We start from the raw sequence: 22,290 nt of genomic DNA on the forward strand, positions 1-22,290 counted from the left end.
AAAATCTCTTCATGCACGAGTGAGAAATTGTCTCTATACAAAAACAAACTAACCAAGATCAATGACGCGTATTCGAAATTATCATCGCTGCTTTCGGAGAGTCTCAACGACGGCGTTATCTCCGATCTAGAATTTTCGGTAATGATCGGTATTTACTCGGAGATTGAACAAATGAATATTAATAATGTCCGAGCTAGCCCAGATAGTGACAAACACGACACCGCTGACAACGACGCTAATATCGTTAAGCTCAACCAAACCTGAATTTAGTATTAATTTTCCAACACCAATCAGCGTCAAAGAAATTGCGTTAACACAATTGCGTGTCTACAATAGTTGGCCTAATGTTAGATCGAAATCATTTGGCAGATTATTATCAAATAATTCGCTTGTTTTTGCCAACAAAAACAAACCCGATGGAACGCCAGATTGGATCGTCGTTGGCATACCAACAGGCAGTTACGAAATTGATCAGCTGGATAAGGAATTTACCACCAGAATATCAAATATAACCGGCGATGCTACTCCGGGAATAAAGATATCTGCGCACGATCCCACGCTGTCATCGATGATAGAAGTGAAATCACCTTACATGGTAGATATTTACCAATCATCGATTAGGACCATATTAGGTTGGCCTGAAATCGCACCTCTAGCAAAACCAAAAAAATCAGATTTTATTATTCCAGGTTGGTACGAGGAAGCTCCTCCAGAACTACCGGAACCAAAAAAAGAAGATTTTACCACCGACGAAGGATGGTATGGAGATATCAAACACAAGCCTCTGATCGATAGCGCCATCAACCTCATGAATAACCACAAATTTAACCTGGTAATATTCGCTTTTACTTTTATTAACGAAAGAATTCTCTCGTGGTTGCCTCTTCCTAAAATTCCCCCCGGTGTGAAAATCTTCGACGCTACCCACATTAACAGGATAATAGCCCCCATAGACGGTATCTTGGTAAGAAGAACCCTCGACGAATTTATTCAAGAACATACAATACAATTAAATTTATTGCGGGAATCCTTTCATGAATGCATCTTAAATAAATCAGGCTCATGTAGCGAAATTATCAAACGCGTGAAAATTTTAAATCAACTCGCGAATGATGTTGAATATTATCATGGTATGTTCATTCAGGCGATAGTCGACGATATATCAATTGCCGATTATGTTCTTCCTATTAGCAAATTCGAGTTGATCAGAAATTCAGGAGAAAAACAAAAATTCATGAGAGTATTTGGATTAACCGAGGAAACGCTACCAAATTTCAAATTTCCTGATTATGACGTTGATAAAATGAGAAAATCCGTCACTGATACCATCGATGATTTATTTCCGAAGTTACATGCCGCGTGGACTAAAAAAGTACAATTGGAATTGATTCTCAAACACAATAACGATCCCGCCGGGCAAGGGCGGCATATCTCGCCAGGTATCGTTAATATAACGGAAGTTATCGCGATTTATCTTCACGCGGATGTTGTCGAGGGCAGTTACAATGTTGATTCGTCAGAGTCAAATCAAGCGCAGCAGGGTTTTATCTTGTATTCGTTTTCACCTAGCGCTTCTCCGGGTTATTTGATAATAAAGGAGCCGGTGAATCCGTTTTATCTGCGATGTCATAATCGATTATTGTCGAAGATAAATTTCAAACTAACGGATCAGAAAGGAAATTTGCTTGATATACGCGGGGAAACGATAAGTATCAATCTGCTTGCTGGTAAGATCGTAAATCCATCTGCCAGGGAAAAACGGGCCAAAAAAATAAATAAAATCCAGGGAAATTTTCAAAATTAATATATTTTTTTAATTTTTTTTTTTTTTTGTTGTTTGCGGAAAATATTCAGGAAAATTCAAGAGTCTGCGATTTCCTTGGCCTTGCTCTCATCGACAAGTTTTTTCAGCTGTCTGATGCGTGAACTTGTAATTTTTTTTGACTCGTATGCTTCTGATAAAATCAACCTAGCTTTTTCTACCAGCGTCGATAATTTAACAAAATCCTCGACGCGATCATCGCTGACTGTCGCAAGTGATTGATACATCGCAATCTGGATTTTCTTTATTAATTTGTATTCGGATGGTAGCGTGTATTTATATTCGAGTTTCCCTTGGATAATTGTCTCGAATTCGGATCGGATTTTATTCGCGTCCAACTCCGAGGGAAGATTTATTTTTTTCTTTCTCAGATCATCGATGGCTTCGATAATATTGCTTATGGTTTGTTCATCCATGTATATTAATTTTGTAATATTTAATTAATTTTCTTCGGATATTATCGGAATATAGTAAAATTCGATCCACTCGCCAAATTTGTAGGAAAATGCTGCGCTAGTTATTTTTTCTGCCGCACATTGCACCGATCGTGGGTTAATAATGAAATATTTTGCAGCGGCATTCATCGATGTAAATACAATTTCTTCATTTGTTTCTCTATTTACTGATTTAACCGCCTTAGCTGGTCGCCGTCCGCCACCAGAATTACCGGATCTACAGTTTTCGCTCTGCGTCACTGCGCGAAGGTTAGATATTTTGTTGTTAAGTTTATTTCCGTCAATGTGGTCGATAACAAGACCTATCTTGATAGGTCCTTTGTGACATTCGAATACAAACTTATGATTGTAATACGCAATTCTTCTCTTTGCTGGACCGAAAGTAAATAACAGATAACCCGAATTATTAACATTACCGACTTGATTCTTCGTTTTAGCATTTCTGACAATACCATCCGATGATGCCTCGTAACCCTCGATGGTTGGGTGTGATCTAAACTCGTGCGTGATTGTCATTACAGGAATCGTTGATTTCATTTCCATATACAATATTCTGTTTGTTTAAATCATAATTTGCCTTGAATCGATTAATATAATCTTCTTCGCATGTTATCACCGAGGAAGATTTCTTTTTGTAATATCTCCGTAATTCTCGATAATTTTTCCCTCCACAGGATAAACACAATCGAGTTTTCCCTCGCGTGCCAACTTGGCAAACTAAGCACCGCTGTGGTCCTTTACTGCCTCGTCGAATTGCATATATGTGAGCACCACAATAATCTCCTCTGCAGGATTTGTCGCATGATTTTGTTGATCCGATTGGTATCCATTTGCATTGCATTATATAATTTAAACATTTGTCTAAAATATAATAATGGATGCATTTGATCTTGATGAGGCAGAATATATCATTCCTGAGGTTGATCGTGCCAAAAAAGAATTTTTCGATGATGGGGCGATTCACACTTGGTCGACGTGGAAAACTAACTCTGTTGATGCTACGATGAATCTGGAACGGGCCAAGAAGATAATCGAGCATATAAAATCCGAACATAAAGAAGAACGATTTATCTTTGGAATAAAATTTATTGCACAAATGCCTGACGACACTTGGATTATTCGCGATAAACGAGATCCTGTGCGTGGCGGTAAGAAAAATGTTATTCTTGATAAAAATTCGAAGCCAGGATTATTATTGGGAATCGATGGTCCTTATTATGCCAGGGCGTATCCTTCTAGTGCTGTTGTTTATGGAATTTATCGGCTAAATAATAATCCAGACATGAAAAATCTACCTGCGATGAAAGAATCGCCGATGATAAATTGCGTTGCCGAGCGTGTTATCGAGCATATGAAAAATGCTCGTCGTGGATCTGGTCTGACTCAGTTGAGGTTGAATAAAATTAATTCATGGGCAAAGACAGTTGTTGATGGCGCATCGATTGACGATGTTGCTGTGTTGAGCAAGAAACTTAAATTTCCTATCACGGTGAAAACGCTATCAGGAGAAATATTATATTCGTCGCCGTATAGATCCCGAGGAGTTCCAATCGAAATTATTGATCATAATTCACATGCGTGGTCGCAATCGGTAATGATATTCCCGCGAGATCGGGTTGTTAAATTTTATCCCGTTGAAGGAACAAAAGACAATTCCGATGCCATGTTCCGATATATCAAAATATTAGCCGCGTCTGATCCGATATCGGTTTGGTTATTCTCGAGCGAAGAAAGGTATGATCAGTTTATCTTGCCGCGAGGAGATATTTACCGTGATGAAAAATTACATGAATCTATGAAAAATATCGCGGTGAAATATTCGTCAAATCCTGATCAGTTATTAACGAATTGTTTTACGGTTCCGTCTGTTGCTGCTCACGCTGCTAGAGAGAGAAATTCGTGGAAACCCACAAGGAATGAATTTCTCACTGATATTCAACTTAGCTGTATCGAATACGGCCATGGCGGATTGTGGAATACCAAGTATTATTTCGAAGACATGATTTCCGTTGATATGAGCGCGTGCTATCCTGGAAGTTTCCTTGGATATGGTGATTGTGCGGATTATTTTGCTAAATTTGGCCATCCCACCAACGAAATGACAAGGGTAGCAATTAACGGACCGTTACCTGATTTTGTCATGACCGGATTCGCTTATGTTACTTCATTCGAGTTTGCTGAAAATTTACATAAAATTTGTTATATTTGGTTTGGTCGGCATTTATCTCAACGCAGATGGGTTCCCACGGTGTTGTTGAGATATATGCTGGATTCGTCAATGTTAATATCGTTGACGGTTAGTGAGGCAATTATATCATACAGGAAACAAACTGAAGTGTGGTTGCCGACGGATTGTGAAAACGCGAAAGATATTGGAAGAAAAATAATTGGCAAATTTACTCAAGGAGGATCCGTTGATCATAAACACCGACACGCTAGGTTATTTATCAACGATGCCGAAATGGACTTTATTATAGCCGATACGGTATCGCGTGGAATATTCTGCAACAGAGAGAATATTATCATTGACGGAGAAAAATTAGGTACCGTAATTAGCTATCTCGATGGAGAATCAGCGCAGTATACGCATTTGAGATCATCGATGCTCGCTTATGTGAGTATAAATTTGCTATCTATGATAAATAAATTTTCTGATATCGCGGTAAGGGTCGCAACGGACTCGTTTTATATCGATAAGAAATATCAGTATAGGCTAGAAAATTTAATCGCCGATGGTTCTTGGGGAACTTGGAGGATAAAAAACGAAGATATTCTAGATTATTGCGAAGACGCCGATGTCGAAGATTGCGATAAATTTCATCGAGATAAATTTGAGGAAATATCGACGGCTGCATCCGCATTTGACCCGATTTCACGTAACAAATTCGTTTACATGAATGGTCCTGGTGGTAGCGGGAAAACAACGAGAGCGATAAATTTATTTGCGAAATCTGATATGATAGTGTTGACTCCAACTCACAGATTAGCGCGAGAAATAAAGCAACGCGGCGTTGATTCTTGTACGTATCACAGTTATTTCAAATACAGCGGTGGATTGTGGGATTCGGCTCGTATGGGAAATAAATATATCAACAAAATTATAATATTTGATGAAATTTGCACAGTAAATTTAGTTGTATTAAAATCGTTCCTGATCTGGCTGGAGGGAAAAAATACCGCCGTGATAATGTGCGGAGATCATGGCCAACCTGATCCGATTGATGGTGAATCTCGTCACGAATGGCTCAGGAATTTCGTTGACTATTATGAGGAAATCGACGCTGATTATAGATCCGATGATATTTTACTGACCGAATTTAAGAAAATAATTCGATTACAACCGAATAAAATTCAATGCGATGTGATGAGAAGAATAATCGACGAGACTCCGATGGATATTTTTCTAAATTTGTGGCGTCCCGATCATTTGATCGTTGCTAGTAGGAAAATTGTTCGTGATATTATTCAGGAAATGTTATTCAAGTTGCATTGCGAGAAATTTCCAACATTACAGGTGCCGTTGTGTTACAGACCCGCTGATACCAGGAAACAAAATATTAGTGTTACTTTACCCTGCGGAGAGGAAAAGATCTTGGTACTGAATGATATTATTCTTGTTGATATGAATCTTGTTAATGACGCGATAAACGCAGAAAGATCGCCATGGAAACTAGGATATGCAACAACGATACATTCATCACAGGGATTGACCGTGGATGGCCAAGTTTGGATCGTCGATGATAGAATTTCCTGGTCAAATTTGGTATATTTAGCCGTGTCGAGAGTAAGAAAATTATCTCAGTTAGGTAGAATTCGAGTAAATCACATTAATGACGCTGGCGGTAGTTGAGTATCTTTCGGTATTATTTGTAATTCCTCCTTGGTAAATCCGCGTTGTGGTGCTAGCGAATCTAGGAAATAAATTGCTGGTCTTCCTGATGATCTTGTTACGGCTGATATTTTATGTGTCGTAACGCTCCAATTTGATCGGTTGCTCTTTTTCTTCCTCCTTCGGCCTCGCCTTCTTTATATAAATACCGGACCGTGACGCTACCTAGCACAGGCGGAATTGTAGAATCTCGCTTTAGGGGTATATTCGGTTTTGTAATTGCAATTGCGGGTTTCATTGCTATTGTTCGTGTTACTTCGTTATTTAGTGCGTTAATCACATGAGGTAATCTTGATACCCAATCATGAGATCGATTATCTTGGATGAATTCTCGCGCGTACTGATATCCGAATAATCGTTCTGCAAGAGTTTTGTTGAATCTCTCAACGATAGCTTGATTGTGATGAACACCTACAATACCGCGACGGATTTTAACATTATTCTTTTTCATCAGTGAAGTAACCGCGCCGAGAAATTCTCGACCTGGATCAACCTGGAGAAGCTTCGGCCATGTTAATGGAGATCGTGAATAAATTTCGCTAAACGCCTTAGCGATCTCCGTTGCTGTTTTATTCGATAACGGCTAGGCTTCCTTGTATCTGCTAGCGATATCAACGACTGTCAAGACATATTTATATGTGACTCCGTCGACGGTATCGTAAGGAAGAAACATTAAATCAGCTTGATGAACTTCATTAGGGACGCTGACTGAGAAACTCGCATACGGTATTCTCTTAGGCGGAGGAAGATAAATTTGCCAGACTGCCTGTTTCGATAACCACGATTCAGCGGTGGATTGTTTTACTTTTGCTGCCTTGGCGAGTTTGGCTATTGCTGATTTTCCTCGCCAAAAACCTCGCGGAGAATAATATATTTGCTCCATTATTATTTACCAGCGCCGAGTACTAATTTACCTTTCATCGCGCCTTTTATCAACCAAGTTGCCAATTTTTCTTTGAAACTTTTGTCAGGAATCGCGTTTAGTGCGTGAATTAGCCTAATATCAGCGAGATGTCTTTGTTGTAAATCCCCGCTGCGATACGCAAGATCATGATAGTAACACGCGTTATCGATGGCGTTTACTGGATCTTCGCCGGGATTTGGTTGATTATTATCGTTGAGTCTGATATCGAGCCTCGTACCAGGTCCGCATTAATTGTATCCTGGCAGATGTTTTTCTCCGGGATATTTCGCCCAGGGCAGCCCATGTAGATTTTTCATGGAGGCGGTAATGTCTCCTCCGGTTCTTCTATTTTTTTTTTTACAAATTTAAACTTGCGTGTCTTACAAACTTCGCATTCTCCTGCAATTGCGTTCCTGTTATTGCGTGTGACGATTTCGGTTGGATTTATCGTAGCTGTGCGCGTGCGACACTTAACACAATATAGATCCATGTATTCTAGTAACATGAATGTAATTGATTTTTCAGCCACGAAGCGACGCGAGCAGGTGAAACACAACGCGGTGTTACCGAATTCGATAAGGATGATAATTATTGGCCCGTCCGGTTCTGGAAAGACGCAGTTGTTGCTAAATTTGATAATGCGATGGCTAAAATGGGATAAGTTGTATTTGGTTGCACCGTCCGTTGATGATCAGCGTTGCTATCAAGTACTAAAAGAATTTAGCGACAATACCGACGAAGGCACAATCGAATTTATCACAGACATCAATGAAACCCCATCCGTGGAAAATTTAGATGGCGATGTTAATAATCTTGTTGTTTTCGATGATGTAATGCTGGATAAGCAAACTAATCCGGCTAGGATATTTTCGCGTGGCCGACACAAGAACACCGATGTGATTTACGTGACGCAGCGATATACGCAAATTCCTAAAGTGATTAGGGACAATTGTAACATTTTGTCGGTTTTCAATGGCGTCGATACTCACACGCTGAGAAATATTCCTCAGACTTGGTGCAACGGCGACATGGACATAAACAAATTCAAAAATTTCTTCAGCCGCGCCCAGGCAACACCGCATGGTTTCATCACGATTAATCTTCATGATCCGCGTAGTAGATATCGAATCGGTCTTGATCAAATTTATTCATGAGATTAGCAGCCAAACTTTGCAAACTTCGTCGACGAAATAAATTCCCCCCCCCCTTTTTTTCCTTGTCTAGAATCATTGATTTTGCACACAAAAAATTGCAGTCGGGAGTGAATTTACGCAAATTAATTTTCGTAGGAAGGCTTATTTTTGAAATCTGAGGCTTCTACGGAGAAAGTTCGCGTAGGAAGCTTTATTTGGTCTGGAACGTCTGGTCTGTAGAACTTCCCTGCTGCTGTAAGAGGGAACTTGTCCAGACGTCAAAATATTCAAACAATTATTGCATGTTCTCGAATATGTCACAAACTGAACGAAGTGTGTCGAGCTGTTTTAAAAATTGAAATATTCTTGATTACGACTTGCTTAAGTTGGAAATTAGATATTATTTATAATTATGTTGAAACTAGTCCTTCCATTTGGTTAATGTATTCGAAAATATAATTTACAATATGCATTTGTCTAATATGAGTTTGCACGACTCTATGTGGCTTTGTCGGGCTTTGCATGACTTTGTAAGGCTTTGTATAATTAAGACATATTGAAAGATTTAATTTTCTTTCGATAATCATTCAGATGAACAATTTATCAAATAATAAACATTTTTAATACGATTTTCTTGTTATTCGAATTCGAACTTAGCTGTCAAATTTCGGTTAATAAATTCGGCATAATTATGTTGAAAACTAATCCTTCAGTTTGGTTAATTTATTCGTCAATATAATTTACAGTGTAAATAGGCTTGTCTAATATGATTTTTATGACTGTCAGGCTTTGTTAGGATTTGTCAGCTTGCATGTCTTTGTCTAGCTTCGTGTGATTAGGATATGTTGAAAAATTGCGTTTTCTTTCGATAATAAGTTAAATGAACATTTTATAAAGTAGTAAACAGTTTACATAGGATTTTGTCAGACTTTGTTATTACTTTGTCATTATACGATTTCGAATTTGAACTCTGTCGACCAATTTTCGGTCATTTAATTTTCCATAATTATGTTGAAAACTAGTCTTTTGGCTTGGTTAATTTATTCATCAGTATAATTAACAATATAAATACGCTTTTATAATTTAACTTTGCATGGCTTTGTGTGGCTTTGTCGGGCTTTGTGTGGCTTTGTTGGTCTTTGCTAGGCTTAGCAGTATTTAGTAGGACCCTGTTATATCGTTACAGGTTAGAACCCACATCCCTTGATTGGTGGACGGATTCTCCTAATTTTCTTTGTAACGAGCCCCTGTGAAATAAGTGTGAAATAGAATCTTTAATCAGAATCGAGATTTGAAACTGAACATGAAAATGCATGCTGGAGAAAAACCATAAAAGTGTGGAATGTGTGATAAAATGATTAATCAGAGCGAACCTTTAAAAACTCAAAGCATGATACATACTGGAGAAACACCATTTAGGTGTGAAGTGTGTGATAAAATGTTCAATCGGAGTGAACATTTAAAAGAGCACATGAGGATACATACTTGTGAAAGACCATATAAGTGTGAAATTTGTGACTAATGTTCAATCACATTGGACATTTAAGATGCCACAAGAGGTTACATGCTGGTGAAAAACCATATAAGTGTGAAATGTGTGATAATATGTTTAATCAGAGTGGAAGTTTGAAAATGCACATGAGGATTCATACTGGAGAAAAACTATTCAAGTGTGAAGTGTGTAATAAAATGTTTAAGAGGAGTGAACATTTAAAGCAGCACATGAGGATTCATACTGGAGAAAAACCATTCAAGTGTGAAGTGTGTGATAAAATGTTTAAGCAGAGTGAATATCTAAAGAAGCACATGAGGATTCATACTGGAGAAAAAACATTCAAGTGTGAAGTGTGTGATAAAATGTTCAGTCGGAGTGAACATTTAAAAGAGCACATGAGGATACATACTGGTGAAAGACCATATAAGTGTGAAATTTGTGACAAAATGTTCAATCAGAGAGGACATTTAAGACGCCATGAGAGGTTACATACTGGTGAAAAGCCATATAAGTGTGAAATGTGTGATAAAATGTTTAATCAGAGTGGTGCTTTGAAAATGCACATGATAATTCATACTAAAGAAAAACCATTTAAGTGTGAAGTATGTGATGAAAGACTTGTGCAGAGTGGACATTTAAAAGAGCACATGAGGATACATACAGGTGAAGAACCATATAAGTGTGAAATTGGTGATAAAATATTTAATCGGAGTGCATCAATACATAAGCACATGAGGTTACATACTGTTGAAAAAGCATATAAGTGTAAAATGTGTGATAAAATGTTTAACCAGAGAGGAGGTTTGAAAATGCACATGAGGATTCATACTGGAGAAAAACTATTCAAGTGTGAAGTGTGTGATAAAATGTTGAAGCGGAGTGAATATTTAAAGCAGCACATGAGGATTCATACTGGAGAAAAACCATTCAGGTGTGAAGTGTGTGATAAAATGTTTAAGCAGAGTGAATATTTAAAGCAGCACATGAGGATTCATACTGGAGAAAAAACATTAAAGTGTGAAGTGTGTGATAAAATGTTCAATCGGAGTGAACATTTAAAAGAGCACATGAGGATACATACTGGTGAAAGACCATATAAGTGTGAAATTTGTGACAAAATGTTCAATCAGAGTGGACATTTAAGACGCCACAAGAGGTTACATATTGGTGAAAAACCATGTAAGTGTGAAATGTGTGATAAAATGTTTAATTATAGTGGAGTTTTAAAACAGCACATGAGGATCCATACTGGTTAAGAACTATTGAAGTGCAAAGTGTGTGATAAAATGTTTAATCAGATTGGATCTTTGAAAATGCACATGATTCATACTGGAGAAAAACCATTTAAGTGTGAAGTATGTGATGAAAGACTTGTGCAGAATGGACATTTAAAAGAGCACATGAGGATACATACTGGTGAAAAACCATATAAGTGTGAAATTTGTGATAAAATATTTAACTGGAGTGCATCAATACATAAGCACATGAGGTTACATACTGGTGAAGAAGCATATAAGTGTGAAATGTGTGATGCAATGTTTAATCAAATGGAGGTTTGAAAATGCACATGAGGATTTATACTGGAGAAAAACCATTTAAGTAAAATGGTTGTCAAAATATGCTTGGCAACTCTAGGAGATAAACAGAGATATGTTATTTTTATACACGTTTTATTAAATTATTTTAAAATGAAGATATATTATTTCAAATTGAATTGGTCTGACTTTTATTCATCAGTATCATTTACAATATGAATACATTGTAGTCTTTTCTTTGTTGACTTCACATGACTCGGTCAGACTTTGTCAGGCTTTGTGTGGCTTGTCAGGCTTTGTGTGGCTTTGTTAGGCCTAGCAGCAGAGGAGGCGAACAGACCGACTTGGGGGGCGTCCAAAAACCGAAATAAGGCTTCTATCTCAAATATTTTTCGAGCTGAACATTTGCTTGAAATAAATGATTGTTTAAACAAATTGAGGATTCTCCGGTTAGTTAGACCATTTCTTTTCCTGATCTGTAAACTCATCAATAGCGAATATATTACAAATTATGAACCAACTTGAGGTCATGCCCCCTCTGCTGCTATATTAATTTATCCAAATATTTTATCAAGTCCAATACGATATCTTGTTCTAGGATCGTGCAAATTTATTGTTATAAACCCATGTGGAGTAGCTTGCACTCGTGAAAAGAAATTTCTGAATTTAATTATATCCATGTCACCGCTGCACCAGGTTTGATGAATATTTCGCAATGTATGTGTATCAACTCCATTAAACACAATTAAAATATTACAGTTATCTCTGATCACCTTTGGTATTTGTGTGTATCGTTGAGTAACATAAATAACATCGGTGTTTTTATGTCTACCTCGAGAAAAAATCCTAGCTGGATTTGATTGTTTGTCCAGCATCACATCGTCGTATACAACTAAATTATTAATAAATCCGTCTATGGAATCTACTGATGGTGCTTCATCAATATCGGTTATAAACTCGATAAGATCGTTATCCACGTTTTCATTAAAATCCTTAAGTACATTATAACATCGTTGATCATCAACTGACGGGGCTACCAAATACAATTTCCCACTTTAACCATCTCATTATAAGATTAAGTAGCAACTGCATCTTTCCACTTCCAGATGGTCCTATTATTATCATTCCGATGGAATTTGGTAACGCAGGATGGTGTTTGACAGGTTCTCATTTTCTTGTCGCTGAGAAATCAATTATACGCATGCTGTGTAAAATATCTATGGATTTATATTGCGTGAAGTGCAGGACGCGTACCCCGACAGATACACTAACAACTATTACCACAAAAAATAATAGATCAGCGGTTACGGGTAAGTGCACATGGTGTGGTACAAAGAAATTTAAATTTATCTCTACTGACAAGTCAGCGCAGTCAGGTGAAAAGTCAAAATCAAATAAAACAAAAAGCAACGCGGAGGTGATATTGCAGCAAAATTAACAAAATTACCGGGAACTCCGTGGGCTAAATACAGCGGAGAAAAACACCTACCAGGATATAATTATTGCGGTCCTGGTACTCGACTCGATATCAGGCTTGATAATCAGGATCAACCAAAACCAGGCGAGGAACCAATAAACGCTATTGATCGAGCTTGTCATGCTCATGATGTTGCGTATAAAAGCAATGATCTACAACATAGGCATATTGCAGATGTGAAATTAATTCATGCGTTAATTTCCATAAAAAATAAAAATATCAAAGAATCACTAGCTAATTGGTTAGTAAGATCCGCGATGAAAGGAAAATTAGCGCTAGGGGCTGGTAATATATAAAATGGAATCGATTTATTATTCCCCAATTGGATACTGGAAGGGTAAAGCAGCAGTTAGTAAACTTGCTGATGCAGCAGCGGTTAAACATTCTACTGCTAAAACGTGGTTATCCAAACAGGCAATATGGCAAATTTACCTACCGCCACCGAAACAAATTCAGTACGCGTATTTCGATGTTAGAGTTCCTAATGAGGTTCATCAAGCTGATATATTATTTCTACCACATGATACTGTACATAGAAAAACGTACAAATACGTGCTAACTGTTGTTGATGTTGCAAGTAGATATAAAGAAACAGAATCGTTGTCAACAAAGACAGCAGCTGAAGTAGCTGATGCGTTTTAAACGAATTTATCAACGAGGACCATTACGATGGCCACATCTGCTACAGGTTGATCCTGGCAAGGAATTTCTTGGTCCAGTATCATCGTTAATGAAACAACATAATACCAAAATACCACAAGGACATACTGAGATTCATCGTGATCAGGCAATTGTTGAGCGATTTAATCGAACACTTGCTGAGCGGTTATTTGGATATCAATACGCGAAGGAATTTATTCAGGATATGAGATCTCATGAACGGGTTGCAAGATTACCAAGTGTGATAGCCGCGTTAAATAATGAAGTAACTCGAATGACCAACATGAAACCTATTAATGCAATTACAAGCGCGCATATATCCGTACAACGACGTGATCTTTCAGCACAGCCAGTATTAGGTAATATCACCGTAAGGTATTTATATGAGCCCGGCGAACTCGAAGGTGGTAAAAAAAGAGCTACTGATCCTATTTGGAGTATTACCACACATAAGATATCCACCGTAACTAGATCCTCAGGTAGACCAGCAATCTACAGATTAGATTCAACCGCTCCTCAACGTGGATTTGTATGTGAACAATTACAAGTAATTACTAAGGACACACAATTACCACCCAAATCACTTAACTAGCACTGGTGCCAGCACCCTGACGTCGGTTACATTCAAGACAGGTCAACATGATATTTTCTCGTGTATGACCAAGATTGTTATTTCTTCTATCTATGGTAAATTGTCTTGGATCATTTTTCAGATACCGCCATAACATTATACAATTACAACTTGCACAATGATTATTCTGTCATTGTTTCAGCGCAATGACAACGTCAGTGTCTAGATCAAATTCTTGATTATTTTTTTAACACACTGTTTATAACCAGCTAGTTTTTTTTTATTATATTGCTTTGACATTCGTCAAGGCCTCGACGATCGAGGTCATCATTGATTGACGAGTCCATGACGATTCGTCTCAATTAGATATTTTTCTGACTCAAGACACAGCAAGATAAACTAGGTTCGACCATTCGATGTGATCATCAACGATCCAAACAACTGTATCAGAGATAGTTAATCCCTGAGATGAATGAATCGTCATCGCGTATCCAAGTGTCCACGGGGATTTATCAGCACGTAGAGCATCTTCAACAACATCAACATCAACTGTGATAATATCATTCAACACAAGATTTTGTTTCCTTGACTCCGTCAAGTGTCCTGGTATATCAACGTCGATATTTTGCCGTCACGTATCTGCTGGTCGATAACATAACGGAACTGGGAACGTTGGAAACTTTTCTCGTTGTAACTGAAACAACTCCCGTTGAAGTGTATCACGAACTATCTTTCTACTTGCAACTAACAAATCGTTTGGTCGCCATGTTTGTAGAAAGTCTTTCATGGGTGTTTCTGAAATTATTCCACGCATTACTTCACATTGAATTTTATTCGGTTGTAGTCTGATTAATTTTTTAAATTCCTTCAGCGTTGCATCAAGTGCTCTATAATCATGAGATACTTCTTCGAAGTGGTCAACGAAACCTTTTAGCCAATCATGTGGAGATGGTCCAGCTACGGGTGGTGGTTGACCGTGATCGCCGTACATTATCACGGCAGTATTTCTTGTTAATAACCAATCTATAAACGTTTTTAATGTTTCTAACGGTACAGTGCATATTTCATCCCATATTATGATCCTTGGAATGTATTTCTCGCCCATCCTTAAAGATGTCCATGTATCACCCTTCCATCGGAAAAAGCTGTGATAAGTACATGACTGCACTTCTCGTTGTTTCATTTCTCGCGCGAGCTTATGTGTTGGTGTTAGCACAATCATATCTGAATTCTGAAATAGTTCGATAGCTCGAGTGGTTTTCCCGGAACCGACAGGTCCGTTTAGATAAACCGTTTTGTTTCTAGTTATTGGATCGTATACTGATGGCAACAACGAAGTTGTCGACGATTGATATTTTGTCACGTAAATATCTTTAACCGCAACATCAGCGATTTCTGAATAATCGAGCATATATTCCTTTTTTATTCTCCACGAACCCCACGATGCATAAGTGCCTATGTTTAATCCTTCTAACAGTATTGAATACTTTTTACTTATATAAAACGAATCAGTAGCAACTCTGACAGCGAGTGTAGAAACCTTATTTATCATCGATAATAGATTTATTGAAACATACGCGAGCATCGATGATCTGAAATGAGTATACTGCGGTGACTCACCGTCCATGTAGCTCACAATTGTACCTAGTTTATTTCCATTTGACAAGAAAACTGTTTCTCGACTTATAAACGTGTTCTTGTTCGTTGTATCAGCGATTATAAAATCTAACTCAGCATTATCCATAATCAATCTTGTACAATGTCGTCTGTGATCATATGCTGCTCCTTGGGTAAATTTGCCGATTATTTTTCTACCAAGATCTTTTGAATCGGTTTCATCCGAATATGGTAACCAAACTTCGGTTTGTTTCCGGTATGATACAATTGCTTCACTTACCATCAACCGTGTTAATATCGCACAATCAAGCATATACCGTAATAGTGCTATTGGTGTCCACATTTTTTCTGAAAATGTTTTCCAAACCAAACATAACAAATTGGATGGAGCTCTTTAGACATTTCGAATGATTCAGTACAGGCAAATCCAGTTAGGTCAAAATCCGGTAATGGTCCATTTATTGATACTCGTGTCTACTCGTGCGTCGGATGACCGAATCGCTCAAAGTACACAGAACAATCTCCGTAGCCAAGAAAACTTCCCGGATAACACGCGACCATATCAACTGAAATAACATCTTTATGATCGTATTTAGTATTCCATAGTCCGCCGTGTCCATATTCGACACAACTCGATATTATGTCATTGAGAAAATCAGACCGAGTTGGCTTGCACGAATTTTTCTTTCTAGCAAAGTGAGCCGCAACTGACGGAACAGTAAAACAGTTGCTCAATAGTTCGTCAGTGTCATTAGTATATTTCAGTACAAGATTTTTCATTTTCTCGTGAAGAAGATCTGTTCGATAAATAACGCCATTTGGTCTTACAAACTGATCAAATTTCATATCTGCTTCGTCGTTAGAACTCTGAAATAACCATACTGACACAGGATTGTTTTTACTTATTTCGTTAATAAAATCAAACATGTCTCCGGGATAACATTTAACAGTTCGATCTCGCGGAAACACTGTTACTGCGTTAGTCCACGCGTGTGCATTATGATCAATAATTGTAATTGAGGCTCCTTTTGATTTATACTTGGATTCATACAAAATCTCCCCTGTTATCGTCGCTACGGCTATTGGAAATTTTAATACTTTTCCTAACCCAGCTATATCTCTGATAGACGTACCGGTATCTTTAACCATTTCTCCCCACGTGTTTATTATTTTACGTCTTTTATCCCTTAGACCGTTTCCATGGGCCGCGTTTGTAAAATGTTTGTTACTCGCTCGGCTACACAATTTATTTTTGAAAATTTCATCGGCGACAGTTTATCAACGTTGGGTTTTTCATTTATCACATAGATTCCATAAATAACCCCGGTCACAGGATATGCTCGCTCATAATACGATTTGTCAATGCCAGTCAATAGACCTGGTCTGGAATCTCTACTTAGTACGACAGTTTTTTTATCACCGTGGACAGGATCATATTTGTCACGGATAATCCAATCATCTGTTTCTGTCAACATAACAAATTTTATTCTAAAAAGATACTTTCGATTATCAAGATAGTTGATGATAATTGCTGCTCGTTTGTCATTCATCGTAGCGTTAATGAAGATATATACTTATTAACAGTCACACACACACACACACACATGAACCGTACAATTTTCGAAAAGTACATACATGAACTGTTATATAATAACAAGCAAATGTGCATTTATGTTTGATGTATTATATGTTAAACTCTTTCGTTACTGATTGGTATCGTCGCCTGGCATGGAAGAACACTGACTAAATGGTACCGCTCAGGTGACCTAGTGGTTAGAGCGTTCGCGTCGGTTTCGGGAGGTCATGAGTTTGATCCCGTGCCGAGTCATACAAAAGTTTTATAAAAATGGTACTAACAGCTCCATCGCTGGGAACTCAGTATTAAGAGGTTAGTGTCATGGCTCAAATGTTAACCCTAAGTTTATGAAAGTTCTGACAAAAGAAACGGACATGCAGACTAGTCAGAATATTATGAATGATGGAACTTGTGGAGTTCATACACTGCAGATTGTCTTTCTAACAGGTTTCCTTTTATATGAATGGTATGTGGATGATCTTGAGTATCTCAATTCCATAACGCCCCAGTAAGAACACACGATTTTCAAGATGCGACTGGCTGTGCTATCTACCCTTTGAAATTGTGCAAGCACAGGTTGGTAATATTTTTTTTTACATCTTTCTTGACATGGACTTAGTAAAGGTAAATAGAATGATAATTAAAGACGATGCAGACTGTGTAATTAAAGACGATGCAGACTGTGCTAACAAGTGTCACACTACGATTCCGACTAGGATCGGTGCTTGAAAATGGACTGCTCCAGAACTCAGAACGAACATGGCGGATGTTACAAATAAGCAGTTTTCATTATCATATAATCTTGTATAGAAATATACAATGTGGGACCCATTAGACAATAAACATTATTATTATTATTATTATTATTATTATTGTTAGTAATGGTGTAATTGTTGTTGTTATTATTATTCTTATTCTTAATATTATTACACGAAGCACATTACTCTGTATCTATTTATATTGGAATACTGATTAATTTTAGGACATTGTCTTGAAACGTTTCTTTTTTCCTCTCCGAGTGGCCGAGTGGTCTAAAGCGCCCATCGTTACAAATTACTAGCATCTCACCTTTGTCTGCGTGGGTTCAAGTCTCGGGTTCAGCCACTGTGGGTATGTGAGAAAGCTTGCCAGTAGGTTCTCGTCGGTCGGTGGTTCTTTCCGGGGGGGGGGGGGTTTCCGGCTTTTACTTTTACCTCCACCATTTATACAAGCCGTCATGTATAACCTATCTTGTGCTGAAAAATGACGTTAAACCCCACAACAATAAAATTAATCTTCATTTTGGCACACTAGGATTCCGACCAGGATCGGTGCTCTTGTATTGAAAATGAACTTTTTCATAACTCTGTATGACCATGGCGGATTACTGCTATAAATTGTCTGTTGATGTTTCTTAACAGTAAAAGTTGAATGAGCACATGTAGTATATGCTAGAGAAAAATGTGTTTGATGTACGTTGAACACTGCAGAAGCACAGAATGCTAGATACAGGAGAAAGAAGAAAACGTTTATGGCATAAGTGTGAAGTGTGTGATAAATCATTTAAGGAGAGAGAAAGTTTAAAACGCCACGCAAAGAAGCATAATGGAGAAAAACCATATACATGTGAACTATACGATTGAATGTTTAATCAGAATGGAGATTTGAAACTAAGGATACATACAGGAGAAAACCATTTAAGTGTGTAGTGTATGGCGTTGAACAGGAGTAAGATTTGAAACTACACATGATAAAACATAATGTTGAAAAACTATTGAAGTCTGTCTTATGCAATGAAAGCTTTAGTCAGAATTGAAATTTAAAGGTGGTGCATCGTGGAAAAAAAAACATATAACTGAAGTGTGCTTCACAAAATTTAATGATAGTTGACATTTAAAAAGGCACATGAGTATACATACTGGTGAAAAGCTATATAAGTGTGAAATAGAATCTTTAATTTGATTTGAAACTGAACATGAAAATGCATTCTGGAGAAAAACTATAAAAGTGTGGAATTTGTGATAAAATATTTAATCAGTGTGGACTATTAAAAACTCATATGATGATGTATACTGTAGAAAAACCATTCAGGTGGGAAGTGTGTGAGAAAACGTGTAATCAGAGTGGACATTTAAAAATACACATGAGGATACATACTGGTGAAAAGCTGTTCAAGTGTAAAGTGTGTGATCAAAGGTTTAATTAGAGTGGAGCTTTACAAATGCACACGAGGATTCATACTGGAGAAAACCCATTTAAGTGTGAAGTGTGATAAAACGTTTAATCAGAATGGAGCTTTAAAAATGCACACGAGGATTCATGCTGGAGAAAAACCATTCAAGTGTGAAGTGTGTGATAAAATGTTTAAGCGGAGTGGACATTTAAAACAGCATGTGAGGATTCATACTGGAGAAAAATCATTCATGTGTGAAGTGTATGATGAAATATTTAATCAGAGTGGAGTTTTAAAACAGCATCTGAGGAGTCACACTGGAGAATAACTATTCAAGTGTGAAGTGCGTGATAAAACAGGTATGACTAAAGTGCGAAAAGTTGCGAAAAGTTGAGAAAAGTCACAAATACGAAAAATTACAAAAAGATGAAAAACATAAAAAAAATTAACGTAAGCTAGGACGAGAAAAGTTGCTTTTAATTTGTTATTTAAGCTTCTTTTTTTTACCAAAAGCTATACTATATCTAAAATTACATTAACTGTTTTTCACGGATACTTTTATTTTGAGTCCTTTCCGCCATTTTTGGAGATTTGGGTGAGGTATTGATCGCAATATATTCCGATGTCAACTCTACGCGCTCGGACGTTTGAGTCAGTGAAACCAGGGGTACAAAGTGGTTGGGAATCCACAGAGCTTTTCTTTTCTTGATGAAGCCGTTCTTGTTTGCAGTATTTGTGTTTGTCCACATGATGGTCATGGTTGGTTTCTCTTGATCAAAGAACATAATTGTAAATACACAATTCAGTTTGACAAAGCTATATATCTTAGACCCTTTCATTGCAGGGTACACGGATTCTACTTTCAAATTTAACAAATTTGACAAGGCCATCATACAAAAAACTGATACAGACTTTCCAAAAGTTGGACATTCCAGACATTCATCTGAAAGTCAGGCGAGCACAGTACAAAGACTGAATACATGGGATGTTTCTGAATTTTTTCTTTGTTTAGGACAAGTTCGATGCTGCATCTGTAAGGGAGTTCTATACTTTTTGATTCGTTGCCGACGAGGTAGGTGGAAAAGGAGTTGAACAGGCAGTCTCCGTCACCAGTACTGTACAAAGCAGGTTTTGAAGACATATGGTAAGCTGCCACGATGGTATTTGAGCCTGGATCCTGTCTGATACCTTCAAAGTTATTATGGACTGTGGTGTCTAAATCAGTGTTCTTTACAAAGAGATGTTCTCTTTCAGCAGCTACTGTCAAGGACTTTATACCTTCCCTAGCGCTCTGAAAGCAAACAAAATCATATATACTCAACAACATTATCAGCATCATTATTGAAATCATCATCATAGTCATCAGCATCGACTACTCTGATGGTCTCAGTGGTTAGAGCTCTGTTTTCTTGTTCCCCATATCATTTGGCGAAATGTGTTACGAGCGTTGGACTACCCATTAATAAACATATATATCGATATTGCTCTCTGTGTTGAAATAAACAATACCTATATCATATATATTTATCTATGTTTACATAAATGAATTAAATCCTCTGATCTCTTCTTGATGCCATCTTCTGTTTGATTCTAAACAATGATCAATTCGATCTAAATAATGCAATTATTTCACAGCTTCCACATAGATCCCATCCATATTAACAAACTAAATTGAAATTATCATGTTGAAATTGTATATAGTGGTTTTTTTTGTATATGTAAATAAAAATGTATGTCAGTATTGTGTGAAAATACAGAGAATGTTTCCCATTTTCTAAAATGAAATAATCAAAGATCTGCATGTAAATGTTCAGTTTAGATAATTTTATTGGCAAGAACATGGTTTAGAATTTAAAATGTCCTACCAAAAACATATTGAATCTTTAATATTATTATCAGTATGATCGTCATTAACAACAACACAGCAAACATACATCATCGTCTTCTGTATGATAATCATTATCATCATCATAAATGATAGATGCATACCTTCTTCAAGCGTTCTAAACCCATGAGGTTGTCGAAAGAAGACCCGTCACAAGCGCTGCGACACGACACACATAGTCCAGGGGTATTCTTCGCCATAATTTGCAGTCTGGTTCATCAATGCCTTGACATTTGTAGTGCGCCCACGTCTGGCATGTCTAGAAAATGTACGAAAAGAAAAATTCAAATGAATTGTAATGGCCATTTATAGTATTGTATTACACCATACACCGTAATCCTACTGTCGACATTTTTATAAAAGCTTTCCAAGAATATAGGATTATTATATTCGGCAAACAAAAGGAGATTTTGGACCACATATTCGAAAATCAAACAAGTATCCCCTTCTTTATTAACTGATCTAAATTATGGGTAACATATAGTTCAGCTGACATTTACATGTGTGTATGTATGTGCATGAATATGTATTTTGACTTATTTAATATTTTATAGGAAGATAAAATGATTAACATTTTTATGCTTATTAAAGTGATTTCACGAAATTTAAGAAAAAAATTAAAATAATAACTAACGTATTTTACAAAATGTTTTGGTAACGTAGAATGGTAACGTATGTGTCGTAGTGTAAAACACGGAAATATGTTAAAGTTCAAACAACGTTTAGCCATTCCTCAAGACACTTTATCTTAATGCAATCATTTTCATTGATATAAGGAGACATCATATAATTAACACAGCCTTTCAACAGAAATTAATAAATTAGGTAAGATGAAAAAGTCACTTACCTCACAGTAAATACAGTCCGTCTTACAGTCCAGAGAACAAACACAAGTATACTTCTTCGACATTTTCTCAGCAAACGCAAAGTACAAATAAAAGCAAGAATGTACAGACCGCAATATATAATTTTTAATCTAGAATTTGTATACGCAACAAGTTATCATTATTTTTTAGTTCAATACAAACTATGGATTGGTGAAGATATTCTTCTTTGATGTCACTGTTTAGACATGGTCACAAATCTGTAACTCAGTAATTAATTGTAAGATAATTACCG

General features: G+C 37.0%; 1 pseudogene; it reads left to right on the forward strand.

The window, feature by feature from the left end:
- The first annotated feature begins 9,477 nt into the window (after positions 1-9,477).
- LOC149789737 (uncharacterized) overlaps positions 9,478-22,290 on the forward strand; it is a 30,309-nt pseudogene continuing 17,496 nt past the window's right edge.

Source organism: Sinohyriopsis cumingii, chromosome 10 (genome assembly GCF_028554795.1).
Source record: "Sinohyriopsis cumingii isolate HCF-2022 chromosome 10, ASM2855479v2, whole genome shotgun sequence".
Classification (NCBI taxonomy): Eukaryota; Metazoa; Mollusca; class Bivalvia; order Unionida; family Unionidae; genus Sinohyriopsis; species Sinohyriopsis cumingii.